Source organism: Bos grunniens, chromosome 2, assembly GCF_055505025.1.
Source record: "Bos grunniens cultivar Pamir isolate PY7600 chromosome 2, Bosgru_T2T1.0, whole genome shotgun sequence".
Classification (NCBI taxonomy): domain Eukaryota; kingdom Metazoa; phylum Chordata; class Mammalia; order Artiodactyla; family Bovidae; genus Bos; species Bos grunniens.
Genome location: NC_141166.1, coordinates 65,266,553 through 65,286,122, shown reverse-complemented (window position 1 = coordinate 65,286,122; position 19,570 = coordinate 65,266,553). Strand labels below are relative to the sequence as shown.

General features: G+C 41.5%; 1 protein-coding gene and 1 long non-coding RNA gene across 15 annotated transcripts in view; one reads left to right on the top strand and one right to left on the bottom strand.

Moving 5' to 3' along the window:
• Positions 1–4,035: 4,035 nt before the first annotated feature.
• LOC147378179 (uncharacterized) lies at positions 4,036–8,592 on the bottom strand. The gene is made up of 2 exons (XR_015145152.1): positions 8,295–8,592; positions 4,036–4,282 (listed from the first exon to the last, which is right to left on the bottom strand). It is a non-coding gene; the product is annotated as an uncharacterized LOC147378179 (long non-coding RNA).
• A 4,671-nt stretch (positions 8,593–13,263) lies between these two features.
• PTPN4 (protein tyrosine phosphatase non-receptor type 4) overlaps positions 13,264–19,570 on the top strand; it is a 190,883-nt gene continuing 184,576 nt past the window's right edge. For 8 of the 14 annotated variants that reach the window (XM_086349438.1, XM_086349422.1, XM_086349449.1 and 5 more), the window contains exon 1: positions 13,422–13,882. The gene's annotated coding sequence lies outside the window, so the exon portion shown is untranslated. Of the gene's footprint in view, positions 13,883–19,570 lie in introns of all 14 variants that reach the window. The other 6 variants (XM_086349530.1, XM_086349513.1, XM_086349463.1 and 3 more) reach the window with 5 other exon arrangements.

Below are 19,570 nucleotides of genomic sequence, written 5' to 3'. Positions count from 1 at the left end.
CACTTGGCGCCGTCAACCTCTATGGCAGTCTGGAGGGGTTCTCTTCCCTTGGAGCATGGGACCCTCCTCTCTCCCCACCCCAACTGGGCCACCATGGGGGCCTATTCCCAAATGATGGTGCTCATTCCCCAGGATTCTTTCCTTTCCTCCTTCTCTTCCTCCTCCAGACACTGTCCTTATGACCTGTGTTACCATCACAAACCGCTAACTCCAGAGCAAGTTGGAGACCTGGGTTGCAGATCCATGTCTTTAATTGAATTCTGGGTAGTTCTACCTGGAATCTCACAGGTACCTCTAGTTCAATTTCTTCTAAACTGGATTCATCCTCATCATTTTCAAACCCACCCTCTTTTCTCTTGTGCTGCTGATCCTGGTGACTGATTGTGCCACCCGTCCAGCCACCTGGGCAAGTGAGAAACCTGGGTCTCACCTGGATCACGTAATAAATGATTGAGTTATGTTCCTTAATATCTCAAGGATCTGTGTTCTCTTTTATATCCACAATTTCCACCCTGGCTCAAGCACTTATAATAAACTTCTGGGTTATTACAATGGTCTGAAACTGATCCCTCATTCCACCCCCAGTCTATGCTCCCCTATCATCACAATGGACTTTATAAAACATGAAGGCAATCACATCTCCTTCTGTGGTTCTCCTCTGCTGCCAACACCATCTACGGCACAAAAATGCAAAGGTGATACACCTCTCCATTCTAATTCCTGTTCTTTCTTCTAGATTATACCCTCCCTATGCTGGTTGCAAACAACACACTGCTGTAGCTTTGATGACGTGGGTGGCTTGCATTTATGTATAACACTTTCAATCTTTATAGCTCCATGGTGGGAGGCCAATATTAAATGTGGCTGGGCTTGCTGAAACCTCCAAATTCAAATTTCCATATCTGCAAAATGGAGACATATGACTTATTCAGAAGGAAGATGGGGGGAGTAAATTAATAGACATGGCACATGTTCAGTGTCCAGTCAGTGGTAATAATTCTAAGTGCTTCATATTTGCTAGTTCTCTTCATTTTCATAATAATCCTTTGAGGTAAGTACATATTATTAGTCCCATTTTGTGGAGGCAGCAGAAAGCACAGGGGGTTTGAGTAGCATAATGGTAAGCTAGGACCACAGACTCAGTGGCCTAAACAACATAAGTTTATTTTCCCACCACTCTGGAGGCTATCTGGGCAAGATCAAAGTGCAAGCATTTTGTTTTCTCTTGAGGTCTCCCTCCTTGGTTTGCAGATGGCCACTCCTGCAGTGTGTTCATGTGGTCCTCTCTGTGTGCATGTGTCTACATTTCTTCATCTTGAAAGAACTTCAAGAAAGAACCGGGGACTTCCCTGGTGGTCCAGTGGTTAAGACTCCACTCTTCCAAAGCAGGGGGTGTAGACTGAATCTTTGGTTGAGGAATTAAGATCCCATGTGCCATGCAGTACAGTCAAACATAAAAATTAAAGAAGAAGGCAGTGCCGGCAGCAGTCATGGCGGCTTGGTGCGTGCATCTGGCCCGGGGCAGCCTCCCGGCTTTCGCGTTGTCTCTCAGGTCTTCTCCTCGGCTGCTGTGCACAGCTGCAAAACAGAAGAACAACGGCCAGAAAAAAGAAAAAAAAAAAAAATTAAAGAAGAAGAACACTAGTCACACTGGATGAGAGCCCCTCCTTAATAATCTTATTTTAATTTACTGTTTAGAGATCTCCATCTCCAAATACAGTCACATTCCGAGGTATTATGGATTAGGATTTCAACATACGAATTTGGGGGAAGACGTAATTCGGCTCAGAACAAGTACCTCATCTAATAACACCCCGATTGTTTCAAGGACGGGAGAAGAATCCTGGCAGGGCAGCACAGGACACCCTGCCCTTAACTGTGGTGCAAACCTACCTCCTCCTGACTGCAGGTCTTTCACATTAATCCATTTGCTCTAACTATATGCACCAGAGTTTCTAATAAGCATGTTACAAATTACTTTGCGGCAGACACAAAAATCTAAGAACTAATTTCTAGAATTTTAGTATAAGGTCAATAACATGTCCTCAACCATACCAGAATACCTCCACTTCTTCTTCTTCTTCTTCTTCTTCTTCTTCTTTTTTTTTTTTAAAAAAAGGCTCTCTTTCTCCACTGAATTGATCCAGTAACTAATTGGTTTGACATCACTGATACCCAAATAATTCAGAGCAAAGTTAAATCTCTTACCTTGTACATGAAGGGGTTTGGAAAGAGCTTCAAAGACATTTTGACAGTTTTTGCTCTTTCCAAAACTGCCATTTTATGTTGTCTTCACTTCACAGGAGCTTTAAAACAGGACCACTTGTGGCTGCCCATTTGGTTAAACTTGGCTTTCATCTGGAGCAACGTGCTCCACACTCACAGGATTTATCTAGTTTTTTTCCCCCATTGGGTTCGATTTTAGCCAACCTGTCAACAATCCAGGGGCAGCTTTAAAGGTATATCCCAAGAACTGGAGTGTGTACCTTATGTCAACACTCACAGGTCTCCCATACTTGGTCTCAACTGTATGAATACCTACAGATTTTCTCCTCATAGAGGAAGAATGAGTGTACAGGCTTTTAGGTCAACCCTTTCTTCACTGGTCTGAGAAGTTTTTGGGGGCAGGTGCTGTGTTGTCTTCATCTCTGCAAACCCCAATCCTAGCATGATGCCCAGTACACAGGCACCAGAAGGCATTGAACTAAGTCAAGTCCTCAGTCCTGCTGATGGGGTTAGAGGTCCTTGGATCCCTTCTGCTTCAACCAGGATTTAGAATAGGGGTGGGGTGGCAGAATAGCCCCAAAGGACCGGTCAAAGCATCCTCTCGTAAAGGAAGTTGGGTGGTAGAGATGAACTTAGATGAGGGTTGATGGTATTTGAGAAATAGTCAAATTGTTGGAAAACATATAGCTTCCCCGAATGACTGAGTTGGAGGGTGGTACCAGTTTAAATGTGTAGATTCTGATATATACTTGTAAAAGAAAGATCACCTTACAGTTATGCTTTATAGTGATATCTGCTCCCTCTTCATACACCAAATGAAGATACAATTGCAATTGTCTCCTGTTGGGTTTGTTTCTCCTCTTTTCCCCCAATGATCGGATCAGTGTTCCTGTAAAACCCTTCCTTCCCTTCTGCATCCCCTAAGCATAAACATTCATATATGGGAAGATTCTGATACGTATGATCACTCCAAACGTCATATGCCCAAAACAGAAACAAGGCACAGCCTTGGAAAAATTCTCAATTTACTACTGTGATTAAATTGGGATATCTTAAAGCATTAAGAAAAAAAAAGCTTAGGACAAAGACCCAGGTGTAGAAGAAGTGGTAACAATCTAGGGTGTTGAGCCTGCCTGCAGGAGGTGGGGAAGGACAGAGGTACAGCTAGAAGTGTGACAGCTGTCAGTCTGATGGTGGTTATTTATTACTGTCTAAGAGAGAGACACCTGCATGGGGTGGGTGTGAGCATCACATTGCTGGACGGAATGCTCCATCACAGGGCAGGGCTTCACCCCCTGTTCCCTAAATAATCGTCTCGGGCCTGAAGACCTTCAATCTGGAAGGAGGTTATCCTTATAACAAACATCAGTGTCTGGCTCCTGGAAAGGGGAGTGATTTGCTTTTAAATTTGTTTTAAAAGGAGAGTGATATTTGCTTTATAAACCAGTTTGCAAAAAAACATTTAACTCATAGGTGGTACCAAGTGCCTGATCATGTGGATGTTCTGATAAGATCAGAGTTTAGCTCTGGAGAGCTGAGGCCTGGGACCCTGGCCCTGTGGCCCCACAGGGCTGTGACTGAGGGGGCAGAGGTGTCCACAGGCCTCCTGCTCAAATACACAAGAACAACCTGTGTGTTCTGTCACTACTGCACTGGTGTGTTTTTGGATCTCCTGTCTTCTTCATGCCCCCACCTTCATCCAGAGCATGACAAAGTGCTGCCCTGCAGAGGGTGTGTCACTAGCTCACAAGTACAGAAATTCAGATTAAGCAGTTAAAACCTTTAAGAGAAATAAAACAGAGAAAATCATTTCTGCTGAACAGTGGGGCTTGGATTTTATTATATGTCTTTGTCTCATTTAATTTTCTCAGAATTTCTTTTTATTTGTATTTAAAAAAAACGTGGGTCCATGAAGACTAGTCCTTCCACCCCAGGCAGTTTGAGAAGCGCTGATTCAGGGAGTCCCATTTTCCACCGATGTTCTGTTACTTCCAGTGCCTGTCCAAATGGGAGCTGTGGGTCTCAACCCTGTTGCACTGTAGGATCACCCTGGGAGCTGAAAAAAATACCTACATCCATATCTAAAGAGAAGTCTGGGATCCACCCCAATCAATTAAGTAAGCATGCAGGAGGGGTCAGGGTAGGGCAAGGCTCCTATATTTATTAAAAAATGCCCTTGATGTTTCTAATGTGTGACCGGGGATGAGAATCCTTAATGTAGGCCATAGCTGATCAAGGAGCGCAGGTTGAATGAATGTTTAAACGTGTCGGCCAGCCACCAGCAGGCATTTATTACACACCTGAACCACACCTGAAAGTGCTGTCCCAGGTGCTGAGTAACAGACTACAAACGCACAAATGTTAACCCAGATTTTCTAATGTGATGTGAAAGCCTCTTTGGACAAAGCCAGCATATATTAAAAAAAAAAAAAAAAAGATAAACCTAGTAAACCCACAGGATTCATCTACAAATTCATCTACACTCCATGCAGGAATGGAGTCCCTTTTCCCCCCATTAAGGCAGTTTATGCAATAATACTCCACCTAATGGGAGATCACTGAGGCTGGGGCTGCCATTTGGTCCAAAATGCCACTAGATGTCACTCAAGGTCCCTCAGGCTTCCCGCTGCCCAGCCTTCAATTCCTCACTGGATCATTTTCCTCTCCGGCCCTGTGCCTGTAGCCCACAGCTCTCAGAGTGAGCCATGGACAGGTAAGGACAAAATGTTCTCATCCTCCGATCTGCTTTCCTGCTGTCCCTGGCACCCTAGGCCCACCTCGTTCATTAATTGACTCAAGAAGAATAACCAAGGGCTGATTATATCTCAGACATTAGGTCAGGCTATGATGAAATAATGGTGACACAGCCAGGGTGCCCCCCCTCATAGGGTTTAATCTGAAAGCACGCCTCAGACTAATTAGTATTGTTGGTGTGCTTATTCATTCTCCCTCAACTAGAGGATCTCATACCTTTTTGACCACCACATCCAAAATAGGAAAGAGATTTCACATCAAAATTCACATACATACAAGCATAAACTGAAAGTTTCACAGTCCCATGTTTATCTTCAGTTTGTGTGATACATTCTGTTTTCTTGTCTACGCTAGTTCATTTGTCTTTTCAAAATCCACTAAATTGATTTCAAAACCCTCTGATAAGTCACAATCTAAGAATGAAAAATTCTTGCCTTGAGGGCAAGGGCCACCTTTTACCAGTGCCTCTCAAATAGTATGTGAGCAATGCATGTGTTTTTAAATAAATGAAAATTATGAGAACTAATTTGCTTTAATATTTCATTAAAAAGACTTATAGGTTAAGCGACTTATGGATGATCAGTGTCCTATGAATGTACCTATAAAGATTATATTCACCTACATCTACTATACATCTACAAATAATTTTTTTCAGATAATATATAGATCTTAAATTAGACACACCCAATATGCTATTAATACAATTTAATATTTTAGTCATGATCTGGGGCTTGTATATTTTATTATTTTTCTTTTAAAAAAATTATTTTATTGAAGTATAGTTGATTTATAATGTGTTCATTTCTGTTGTACAGCAAAGTGATTCAGTTATACATACATACATCCTTTTTTATATTCTTTTCCACTATGGTTTATTGCAGGATATTGAATAAAGTTCCCTGGGCTATACAGCAGGGACTTTGTTGTTTATCCATTGTATACATACTAGTTTGCACCTGCTGGTCTCAAACTCCCCATCTTTCCCTTCCCCATACCCTCTCCCCCTCAGCAAACACAAGTTTGTTCTTTATGTCTATGAGTCTGTTTCATAGATAAGTTCATTTGTGTCATATTTTAGATTTCACATATAAGTGATGTCATATGATATTTGTCTTTCTCTGTCTGACTTACTTCACTTAGTATGATGACCTCTAGGTCCATCCATGTTGTTGCAAATGGCATTATCTCATTCTTTTTTATGGCTAAGTAGTATTCCATGGTATATATGTACCACATCTTCTTTATCCATTCACCTGTCAATGGACACTCAAGTTTCTTCCATGTCTTAGCTTCTGTGAATAGTCCTGCTATGAACATGGAGGTGCATGATGCCCATAATGGGATTGCCAGATCATATAGTGACTCTATTTTTATTTTGCTTTTAGAAACCTCCATACTGTACTCCATAGTGGCTGCACCGGTTTACATTTCCACCAACAGTGTAGGAGGTTTCCCTTTCCTCCACATCCTTTCTGGCATTTATTGTCTGTAGACTTTTTAATGATGGCTGTTCTGACTGGTGTGAGGCAGTATCTTCATTGTAATTTTGATTTGCATTTCTCTAATAATTAGTGACATTGAGCATCTTTTCACCTGTATGTCTTCTTTGAAGAAATGTCTATTTAGGTCTTCTAGGGGGCTCAAATATTTTAAAATCATACAAGTAAAAGTATGTTCATTTTGGAGAAAAGTTAGAAGAAATTCATGCTTTCAGATATTATAACTTATTAGAAACTTTAATAGCTTAAAAGTTTGATATTAGACATGGTGACTCATAGAGTAATAGTTTTCAAAGATGATCACAACCTCATGCACAGGGTCACTGTCTCAATACATAGCTGACATGGTGAAAGAGACTTTGCCAATGTGATTAAATGAAGGCTCTTGAGATGGGGAGATGGTCTTGTGTTGTGTGGGTGGATCCAATGTAATCACAAGGGTCTCTATAAGAGACTTTATCAAGGGCTTTAGAAGACAGAGAAGGTAACAAGACACAGAGATCTGAAGATGTTAGGCTGCTGCTTGTGAAGATGGACCAAGGGGCCATGTGACTTCTGGAAAAGAAGCTGGAAAAGACAAGAAAAGATTCTCCCCTGGACCCTCCAGAGGCACAGAGCATGTTGATCCATTTTAGATAATTCTTATGTCCAGAACTTCCCTGGTGGCTCAGACGGTAAAGCATCTGTCTACAATGCGGGAGACCTGGGTTCGATCCCTGGGTTGGGAAGATCCCCTGGAGAAGGAAATGGCAATCCACTCCAGGACTATTGCCTGGAAAATCCCATGGACAGAGGAGCCTGGTATGCTATAGCCCATAGGGTCACAAAGAGTTGGACATGACTGAGCGACTTCACTTTCACTTTCAGTTTAATAACTTTGTGTTTTAAGTCACTAAAGTTGCAGTAATTTGTTATAGTATCAAGAGGAAACTTATACGGAGGAAAGATAGTTAGCTCTGTGCAGTAAACTAAAAAAATCACCAATTCAAAATTTTTAATTTAGTATCTGAAAAGAAATTTACTGTTTGTGTGTGTGTGTGTAACGGATTATTCAACAAGGTAATAGTGAGACAGCTAGAAAACCATTAAAAAATTAAGCAGGATGCCCCACCTCACCCCCCAAAATTAAGCAGGATCCCTATTTCCTTACACCAGAATTATTTCTGGATGGGTCAATACTTAAGTATTAAAAAAAAAAAACCTAAAAGTAGTAGAAGAAAATGTTTTCTTTTCTTTTGTTGTTGTTTATTTTGGACTGAGGAGAACACAAAACCTAGAAATGATAAAGAGATTAATGATAACTCACACATAGTTGATGGGTGCAACTCGTAATCAAGTTGGCAATACTTGTCAAAATTGAACATACTCAGATACTTCAAGCCAACAATTGTATTTCCAGAAATTTGAAATAAATGCTTTTATTTATGTACAAAGCTTTGTCATGAAAATGTACTTTACAGCATTGTATGTCATAGCAAAGAACCAGAAATGGCCTAAATGCTCCCCACCTTCATTTTTGACTATGCTGGATCCTAGTTCCTTGAACCTGTGCCCCTCTGCATTAGGAGCTTGTAGTCTTAACCACTAGACCACCAGGGAAGTCCCTAAATGCCCAATAGAGAAGATTAAATACACTATGATACAGCCCTTTGAAAGAATGACGTATATCCATATGTTCTATTAAGAACATTTGTAAGTAAAATATAGTAAGTATGGAAAAAAGACATTGATTGTAGTTAGGGGGAAAAGATATTAAGCTTACAAATGCAGAGAAAATTCTGGAAGCACACTCAAGAAGTTGTGAATACTGCTTACCTTTGGACTCTGGAGCTGGAAGTAGGAGGAAGTCTTTGATTTTAAAAATTTTACATTTTTCTGTATAGTTCTTGATCCCAGGGATTGCTAACGTGGATCTTTTCCTGCTATAGAAAGGAAGGAAGGGAGGGAGAAAGAAAGAGAAGGGGAAGAAGGAAGGAAGGAGGGAAAAAGATTGAGAAAGAAAACATGGGGAAAAAAAGGAAGGAAGGAAAGGAGGAAAGAAGAAAAGAAAGAATAAGAAAGAATTTCTGGCAAGTGAAGAGGAAGCAGGTTATATCTAAAGAGTGACCAAACTGGGTCACCTGCCTTAGACATACATGTTATGTAATTTTTAAAAATAAATACCTATTTTTAAAAAGTACATTCAAAGGAGCTCTACGGGTTTTTTCTTTTTTTTTTTTTTTTACTGGAGTATAATTGCTTTACAATGTTGTGTTAGTTTCTGCTGTACAACAAAGTAAATCAGCTATGTGTATACTTATATCCCCTCCCTCTTGAACTTGCCTCCCACTGCCCCCACCCCTACCCCTCATACCACCCATTTAGGTTATCACAGAACACTGAGCTGCAAAGGAGCTACGATTAAAGCAAGCCCAAGCCATAGAATTCTAAACTTCTTGGGAAAATGTATGACACTTCAAAGGTTTAAGTCTGAATTTGTTTGTCTTGTTTTGCTTTGCTTCAAGTTATGTCTGAAGATTCCAGACAGATGAAAGAATGAAATTAATCCAGCTAAGGCAGACAGATATTCAGTTAAGGTCACATGTCAGAAACCAGGTGTTTGAAACCCTGTTTTCCTTGTATGACCCACCTCACCAGCTTAGGTGACAAAACCGGGTCACTTTAAGTCACGTGTTTTTAATGTTAAAATTCATACCACTCTGATTTCCACCCAGCAAGCCCAGTCCAGCTTCCTGAGATGTTGTCCTCCTCAGAAGTCCCCAGTGACCCAAGAGTTTATCATTCTTCCAAAGGGGTCCTCCTAAGTTGGTGATAGGGAGGCTGGGGTCGGGGGAGACAGTGGCTGGTGAGTTGGCCACAGGGCCTGATCAAAGCTCCTTCTCTGCTGCCTTGCAACTGCCAGAGGTCACTGCCTCAGCACAGGCAGCCTGGCTTGGCTGCACAAGCTAGAACGGATGCCTTTTCCATTCTGGCTATAGCTACCCGGGGTTGGGAGTCAGTCACACAGTGCGAGGCCAGTCCCTTCTGCCAACACCCTCCAAGTGTGGACACAACCCTTGCTCTTCACTCCCAAAGCACAGCCAAGAGCAGGCACAGACAAAGGGGAAAAGTCACAGTCAACAGCATTGTCTGCCAATATCTAGGAATGTTTGCTGCCACTTTGAACTGAAAATAAAAACTTGCTAACTCTCAATGTAATATTAAATTATTTAGATTATGTTTCTTTGTTTTGTGTAAACATAATATTAGGTATAAAGTCCTCATTCTCATAGCCCTTCTACATCTATAAAATGACAATTTTGAACCTTTGATTAATAAAGTTAAAAATTCAATTAATGTTAAGTATGTAATGTAAATGATGTTTTGCTGAAATTAATTTTTTTTTGTAATGAGACTATGAAACTCACTGCTGTTATAGGGTCTATTTTTTTTTTAATTTTTTATTTTTATACTGAAGTATAGTTGATTTACAACGTTGTTTTAGTTTCAGGTGTACAGCAAACTGATTTAGTTATACATATTTGCATATCCTTTTCAGGTTCTTTTCCCATATAGGTTATTACAGAGTATTGAGTATAGTTTCTTGTGCCTTACAGTAGGACCTTGTTGTTTATCTCTTATATGTATAGTAGTGTGTATGTGTTAATCCCCACCTCCTAATTTATCCTTCTTCCCCAATGGTATTGGCTTTTTTAGGCATGAATTTCTGTGAAACTTTTGCACAGTGTACCATGAGGAATATGAATAACCTCAGATATGCAGATGACACCACCCTTATGGGAGAAAGCGAAGATAAACTAAAGAGCCTCTTGATGAAAGTGAAAGAGGAGAGTGAAAAAGTTGGCTTAAAACTCAACATTCAGAAAACGAAGATCATGGCATCTGGTCCCATCACTTCATGGGAAATAGATGGGGAAACAGTGGAAACAGTGTCAGACATTATCTTTTTGGGCTCCAGAATCACTGCAGATCTTGACTGCAGCCATGAAATTAAAAGATACTTGCTCCTTGGAAGAGAAGTTATGACCAACTTAGACAGCATATTAAAAAGCAGAGACATTAGTTTGCCAACTAAGGTCCATCTAGTCAAAGCTATGGTTTTTCCAGTAGTCAGGTATGGATGTGAGAGTTGGACTATAAAGAAAGCTGAGAGCCGAGGAATTGATGCTTTTAAACTGTGGTGTTGGAGAAGACTCTTGAGAGTCCCTTGGACTGCATGGAGATCCAACCAGTCCATCCTAAAGGAAATCAGTCCTGAATATTCATTGGAAGGGCTGATGCTGAAGCTGAAACTCCAATACTTTGGCCACCTGATGCAAAAGAACTGACTCATTTGAAAAGACCCTGTTGTTGGGAAAGATTGAAGATGGGAGGAGAAGGGGATGACAGAGGATGAGATGGTTGGATAGCATCACCGACTTGTTGGACATGAGTTTGAGTAAACTCCGGGCATTGATGATGGACAGGGAGGCTTGGTGTGCTGTTGTCCATGGGGTTGCAAAGAGTCAGACACGACTGAACGACTGAATTGAACTGAACTGAACCATGAGGACGTTTGACCACCTCCTAGTTAGAAGGCTGTCGTGTCTACAAAGAGTATTCTATTTTTTTCTCATTAGCTCAAGAAAACGCAAGATATAATTCTTGGTGCCAAATACAAAATCAAATGCCAGCATTTGATGACAAGGTGGTCATCAAAATTATCCAGAATAGGCATTGATTAATTTTTTTAAAGATTATAATTTTAAATATAAACAAACATTTATCCTTTAAAAAAAATTTATTTATTTATTTATTTGGCTGCTCTGGGTCTTAGTTGTAGCATGTGGGATCTAGCTCCCTGACCAGGGATCAAACCTGGGCCCCCTGCACTGAGAGCACAGAGTCTTAGCCACTGGACCACCAGGGAAGTCCCACATTTATCCATTTTGATAGAGAATTTGCAGATGGTATGATTCAATGTATATGAAATGCCCAGAGTAGGTGAATACCTATAGGCAGAAAGTAGATTAGTGGTTGTCAGGGGCTAGGGGAGGAGGGAATGAGGAGTGACTGCTAATGGGTATGGAATTTCATTTGGGGCTGATGAAAATATTCCATAATTAGGTAGAGGTGATGGCTGTACAACTTTGCAGATAAGCACTGTAGTATATGAATTATAACTCAATTTTTAAAAAGTGACTTCACAGTTTTCCTAAAGAATAGTAGATAGATAGTCCATTTACCTAAAGGACTCATCCTGTGGAGTTTTCTAAAACAAAGGGCATCGCCCTCCTGCCTCTCCAATCTTGAGGCTCCAGTTATATTACAATCAAGATTTCTATTTGTATAGAAGGTCACTGTGCTTTATAGATGAGGGTAGGCAGAATGGGCTGAGGGAGAAGGTCTGGAGATATGAAGGTTAGCTGGAGGGCTAGTTACAAAGCTCTACAGGACATTAACAAAGACAAATTCAAATCAGGTGAGTGTCACTCAGAGTCACAGCAATTTACTAGATTTGGAGCTCAGTAAGAGACCAGTCTGTCTCAAGTACCTTCTCCAAATCCCACCAATTAAAGATTTAAGCATTTCATTCTCTTAACAAACTCTTTTGACACCGGGCAATGTCACTGTCTCCCGGCATGAGAGGGGATACAGCGATGACCAAGACAAGATCCTTGACTCCAGTAGCTCCCCATGGATAGTGGCGATAAAACCCGCACAGGGATAAGCATCCTATAATAAAAAGAACACTGTAAGAAAAGGGAGGTATAAACCTAAAAGTATCATGTCAAAGAGGAAGAAATTCTTACTTGTGGTAGAAGTAAGATCCATTATTGGAGGATGACTGAGTGTAGACAGGATGAAGGTGAAGGGAAGAGCATTTCAGCAGAGGGAACAGTATGAATAAAGGCACAGAGAACGGAGACACAGAGGCCGGAGAACCTGTCTGGGAAGGAGGAAGGAACCTGGCTGGAACCAAGCTGTGGGAAGGAAAGTCAGAACAACATGGACTGATGGGTTGTCTTTTTCAAACAGAAAAACTGAGCCAGGTGAAAGGGAGAAGAGAGTCCCTAGAAACTGCAGATTTCATAGATCTGTACAGATCTGCAAGGTTTTAGCTTGCAAAAACCATCCCTGATTAGTAAATAGGCCTTTTGTCGGGTTGGAGGGAAAGTGATTTTTGAAAGAATGTTTCAGAAAGGACAGCTCTGGTGGAGTCCTGAAGCTAAGAGCAAGGAAGAGCAAGAAGGTATCTGATGACAGAAGAGGACTCTGACAAAAATGAATGCAAAAATTCCTCCCGCCATAATTTCCACTATTATCCAGCCCACATATTTGTCTCACCGCCAGTAAGTTTGTATCATCAAAAAGATTTTAGAATACCTGGCTAAAAACCCCAGCCTGGTAATAACCGATTCATACACTTGGTTAGCATGAATTAATTTCATATTTAACAGCACACCGTTCCCGGCACATAGAGGCACTCAAAGGCTATAAATGAACGTTATTTGTTCTTTGTTTCAGGGTCTATATTTGGGGGAGGAAATCATTCAAATCTGCACCCTAAAACCTGTATCCTTTTTCAGCACTGAAGTTGGGACAACCTGGGGCCAAAAGGTCCGGTTTCCCACTTTAAACTGAGGTTTTTTCCCCCTCTGTGGGGTCCCTCATGTCTCTAGGTCCAGCGGGGGGGACGGTCCCAGTTTCAGTAACCAATCACCGCGGAGCCACAGCGCCCCGCCCCTCCTAGTCCCTCCCACCCGCCCAGGTCCCTCCTCCTTCGCACCTGCGCTTCCCCCGCGCTCCCGCTGGTGGGGCCGCTTCCAGCCCGCGCCGGCGGGGAGGGGGCTTGGCCTCACCTCTCGCGAGATCGCCTCCCGTGGTCGCGGCCCCAGCTCCGGGCGGCTGACTGGCGGCGTCTGCGCAGCCGCCATGTTCGGTTGCTATGCTGTGGCCTGGGAGACGGGGTGTGCTTGAGGGAGGAGGAGACGGAGTAGGAGGAGGAGGAGGAAGAGGAGGAGGCGGCGGCGGCGGGAGGGACTGAGCGCCCATTGCAGTCTCACACACAAACGCTGCTTAGGATTGTCGCCCGTTCGCTCTCGCCGCGCCGTTCCGCTCCTCCTCCTCGCGGCCCCACATTGTTCTCTCAGGACTCCGGGGTCCCCGGGGCTGGATTCTGGGCCCCGTCTGGGGCCCCCACCCCCTCGACACCGCTGCGGGGCTGGATTAGCTCATCTCCGCAGGGAGGTGCGGGAGCGCGCGGCAGCCCCGCAGTATGAGGTGGTGCCGGCGGCTCGGGGCCGTGGCGCGGCCGCTGCGGCGCCGGCTGCTGGGCGGACGCTGACGGAGCCCCGGGGGCGGCGCGGCCGGGCCTCCAGGCTTTTCTTCTCCAGCCCGGAGGACGCGGCTGGGACACGAAGGTAAGAGGCTCCGGGTCCCAGCCGCCTCTCGGCCCTGCGTGGCACGCGAGGCTGTTACCTGCGGCCCGCCAGGTGGGGCCGGCCGAAGGCGTGAGGCTGATTTCAAGTCAGGGGGAAAGGATGCTTTCTGCCTACTCCCTTTCTTCGTGGGACCCCTGCTCTCAGCCTCCTGGTGTTTTAGTTGGAATCTCTGTTCTGGGGGAGTCAGGGGAGAAGGGATGGAATAGGTGCGGAGATGGAATGTTCCACGGCCCCTAAACTCTAGGTGAGGTTTTAGAATATTCAGTTTTCTACTGCTGATGGGATTCCTTTAAAAAAAAATTGGCTCCTTTGAAAGCTTCCTACTTGCTGCTTGGGCATACAGTCCTATCCTTGAAGTTTTAAGCCTTTTATGATTCTGCCTTTGCATGTTTGTGTTTAGGAACCTGTAGTTGAGCCAAAAGAAAAAGTTGAGATGTAGCAAAATAGACGTACGGATGCGCTTCCCAGGGTTTCCTTAACATGGAGTAGTTTACAGTGGCACATACATACGCACGGATGGTTCTGGGAAACTTAGAATGGGAGACTTTATGCCTGGAAGGCATTATACAGTGAACCACAGCGGAGGACGATGTGTATGGGTAGGGTTTTTCAGGCGCTTTTTCTAGGACAGTCTGTGTATCTGCAATGTACCAACTGCTGTTAGAATCAGAGATTGGAGTAATATTCGGTTTATGTAACCAAATCTTGGGCCCAGTTGAAACATTACAGTTTAAACCATGTTTATGGAGAAAAAAATCAAAACGCCAAAGTATCCGACTTGTAAAGAATGGTTTGAGTAAAAAGAAGACTGTGGAACAGTTAGGCCAGGATATTTTTTTATCCTGATTTTTGAACCTTAATCTTTGTTGCCAGAGGGGAAAAAAATACATTTTTAAGGGGAAGGAGATGACCTTAAAATAAATGATTGTTCAGAGCCCAAAATGTGCTTAATGGAATAGAGCTAGATAGTACATCAGTTAAATCTTGAATTTGAGAAATTCAACCTATAGTTTTTTTTTTTTAAAGGCTTTTTGTAAGCAAAAGTTTTTCTCTACAGAGCTTCTTTACTAACTCATAGCAGAAGAACGCAATCATTTTGTGGATCCCACCATTTTTTGTCAGAATAAATTTATGCTCCAATTACCACAGAAGCTATTTTTATGTTTCTCTCTCTCTCTCTCCTTTTTTTTTAATGGCACACATATCTTTGTCACCTCTTTTCTTTGAAACATGTGCATGGTCGCACAATATCATGATCTTGAGTAGTTTTTAAGAAGAGACTCATGACCTTATTTTTGTATATGGAAGTGTTTGTAAAACAGACTTAGCCTATTTTAAACATTTGGCAAGAGATTTTGAAAACAGGGAGCCATCACTGTTTTGCAGTTTTATTAATTGAGTAGGTTAAAATTAGAAAATCATAGGTTCCTCAGAAGTAGTTATGGATGAAGATGTGGCTTTCTTATTGCCTGTTTTCCTAGAACCTGTTTAGATTATAGGCTGTGCGTATTGAATTGTTTAAACTTTGTGGTTTTTTCTGATTTTCTAATTGAATATCTTTAAAAATATCCCTAGTAACTTCGTTACTTTAAATTTGTGGCACCCAATTTCTAATTTAGACTAGGCATAAACCAGCATTGATTGAACACACTTGCTAAAAATACTTTCTGGGTCAGATGTACTTAGAATGCAGCCTCAGGAAAATTCATTTGAACTATTCTCCTGTGACCAGTGTACACTTCATTATTACAGAAGGACTTAAAACATTATAGACTTACGATTAGATTTCATCAGTTCAGGCATAGAAGCCTAACTTTATTAATATAAAATACTTCATGTGGGATAGTAATGAAAACTTTTTACAGTGCCTTTTTTTTTTTAACTTATATGACTCCCGTAGACTTATTAAACTCTGATTTGTATATTTGAGATACTAATATTTTAATTTCATCTACTAAACATAATTTAAATTGTGTGATAGTATAGTGTGCAATGTTATCTAGTTAGTATTATGATTTATTCTGAGCTCTTTAAGGGTAGGTGGTCATGTTTTTAAGTAAATTATCTTTAAGGAACGAAGTAAGAATGACAGATAATTTCAAGGAGACATTCTTACTGTTGCTGAGAGGACTCCCTCCTCTCCTCCCCCCTTCCCTGGATTAATATGGTCAGTTTTAAACAACAAGGAAGCTTTAAAAATATGTAGAAACCTTGTTTGGTGGATGTTTAAAGACATATTTTAAAGCTGTCCTTTAATTGTTAGTTATTAAAAATGTAAAGTTGGAGACCTCACTAGAAATGGCAAGTCTGTGTGACTTAATGTGGCTAAGTATGATTTGTTGCTTCTAAATAAAATTTAGTATTGGCAGAAATTCACTGGTTCCAAGCTGAGTTGAATTTTGTTGTTTTTCTGGGTAATAACATGCATGTTATGAAGTTTTTTATATTCAGTAGTCTAGATTTGTCAAATTAGTTTACTACGCTAAGCTGTGAAGCTTTGAAGATTGGCTTAGTATTCTGGAAATCTTTTTATTGTTTGCCAGAAAAGTACTGTAGGAGGAAGGTGTTATTTCTTCATTTAATATTCGATTAGCACAGATGGTGAGAAGGAGTATAGTGAACAAGTATTGTAGAATCTTCTCTTAATGTGGAAGTATGGTACCTAGGAGGAATATAATTTATTTCTTTTTTTGTGTGTGATCAGTCAGTACAGTCGTATTTAAAATGGAATGGGAAACTAGAGGGGAAATTTATTACATTCTCCTCCATTTCATTAGAGGTGATTTCCCCCACGTTCATTCTTCATTCTTCCTAAGCAGAAACACTGTAAGAGAGGTGCAAGTGCTTGAAGGAATTGAGGGGAACAGAATGAAAATTAGGCACTGTGGATTATCTTGTGGGAAAGATACTAATTTGGGTGAGTTATTGCATTATTGTGAGTTATTGTATCTCTTAAGAAGGAGGTTTTTATAGAGGAATATAAAGGGAAAAAGGATCCAAAATGGACGTGTTTATTGTCTGTTACATGCCAGACAATGTAAAGGGGCTTTTCATGCTATCCCACATAAGCATCAAGTATACTTTGGAAGGTAGGAATTATTAATCCTCTACTTCTCCTCCCCTCTTCCAAATGGGAGCATGAATAACTTGTCAAGGGTCATACTGCTAGTAAGTAGAATTTGACTGGGTTTGTCTGATTCTGAAGCTTATTCTTTAGATCATGTTGTTCAGTTAAACTTTTTGCAGTGGTGGCAGAATTCTTATTCTGCACTGTCAGATGTGGTAGCCATTAGCCGTGTATGGCACAGATCGAACACTTAAAATGTGATTGTTGTGCCCGAGGACCTAAGTTTTAAATTGTATTTAATTTTAATCAGCTTAAATATAAATAATCAGATTTCACTAGTAACTATAGTATTGGGCAGGACAACTTTAGATCTTGCTACCTAGAAAATCTGAAGTTTTGTTTGTTTTTGGTTTGGGTGTTCTTTTCTTTTTTTTTTTTTTCTTTGCCAAGCCTCACTATTCATCTTGCAGGCTATTAGTTCCCCTACCAGGGATTGAACCCTTGCCTCCTGCAGTGAAAGCCTGGAGTCCTAACCACTGGAAAGTGAAAGTGAAAGTCGCTCAGTGGTGTCTGACTTATTGAGACCCCATGGACTACACATTCCCTGGAATTCTCTAGGCCAGAATAGAGAATACCCACTGGAGTGGGTAGCCCATTCCTTTCTCCAGGGGATCTTCCCAACCCAGGGACTGAACCCAGGTCTGCTGCATTGCAGGTGGATTCTTTACTGGCTGAGTCACAAGGGAAGCCCAAGAATACTGGAGTGGGTAGCCTATCCCTTCTCCAGGGGCTCTTCCTGACCCAGGAATTGAACCAGGGTCTCATGCATTGCAGGCAGATTCTTTACCATCTGAGCTATCACGGAAGCTCCTAACCACTGGACCACCAGGGAATACCCGAAAATCTGAGTTTTGATATTGAATCTACCACTAGCTTATATATGATGTTAGTTAAGTTACTTAGTTCATGAGCTTCAATTTAATCCCTTGTGAAAATGAAGATGTTATCACTAAAAGATTATCTCTAGTATCCCTTCTTGCTCTAAAGTTCTTTGATTCTTACTAAAATATGCTATAGCATTTCATATTTGCAAGCATTATATCTGAACGAATCCCTTCCTCATATACTCACTCCTTATATAAAAACTTTTGTTTGTTTAGTCACTTTCTCTTTGGGAAAAGAGTTATGTTTAAAGCACATAAAAGATAATGGATTATTTTACCCTCAGTTGTTTGGTGAAAACACTGTGTAACCAAAGACAGTACTTACTTTGAAACAAATTTTGAATCTTTAAAGATCTTATTTTCAGCATGCCACTTGGTGGTGGTTTAGTTGCTAAGTTGTGTCCACCTCATGGACTCTTGGAACCCCATGGACTTTAGCCTGCCAGGCTCCTCTGTCCATGGGATTCTTCAGACAAGAATATTGGAGTGGGTTGCCATTTCCTTCTCCAGGGGTTCTTCCCAACCTAGGGATCGAACCCAGGTTTCCTGCATTGCAGGCAGATTTCTTTACCAACTGAGCTATGAGGGAAGCCCAATGCCACTTACCATTTGAGAATATATTACAGTTCTTGTTGCTTATCAGGTTAATTCCAAACTTTGGAATTAATTTGCTTGGCCTTACAGGTTTCCTGCCAACTTCATCTCACTAACCCTGTTTCTCATTTTTGCTTAAAAAGAAAGTGTTCTTTTTTCCTCCCCCTGCCCTCGTTTCTTCAGTTTAAACATTCCTGTCTCCAGTCCACGGGGCTTCCCAGGTAGCATTAGTGGTAAAGAACCTGCCTGCTAATGCAGGAGACGTAAGAGATGCAGGTTTGATCCCTGGGTTGGGAAGATCCCCTCGAGGTGGGCGTGGCAACCCACTCCAGTATTCTTGCTTGGAGAATCCCCATGGACAGAAGAGCCTGGCAAGCTACAGTCCATAGGGTCGCACAGAGTTGGACACTACTGAAATGACTTACTAGCACACATGCGCATCTCTAGTCCACAAGTCTTTCACAGAATTCACCTTTTAAGAATGGTGCTTAATCCTAGTAATGAGTACCCTGGTGTTACTATATGATTATTTATATATAGTTTCTTGAGTTCTTCCTTCTCTTTAAAAAAAAATAGTTTTATTATATTTTTGCTGTGCTGGGTCTTTGGTTGCTGTGGGGCCTTTTCTCTAGTTGCGGTGCTCGGGCTTCTTCTTGTGGTTTCTTGTTGTGGATATGACTCTAGGGTGCAATGGCTTCAGTAGTTGTGGCACATGGGCTTGGTAGTTGTGGCTCCCAGGCTTTAGAGCACAGGCTCAATAGTTGTGGTACATGGGCTTAGTTGCTCTGTGGCATGTGGAATCTTCCTGGATCAGGGATGCGTGTTTGATGTGTCTTTCCTACATTGGCAGGCAGATTCTTTACCACTGAGCCACCAAGGAGGGCCCTAGAGTTCTTCCTTCTTAAGTTTTTATATGTTACCTACTGTGTGTCCTTAATAAACATGTTAGAAAATAAAAAATAGGGGTTGTTTTGTCTGTATTGCTTTATGAGTTTAGACCATTTCTCAGCAATTATGCTTTTAAAAAGTTGCTAATAAAAAAATTATAAATACTATAACAAC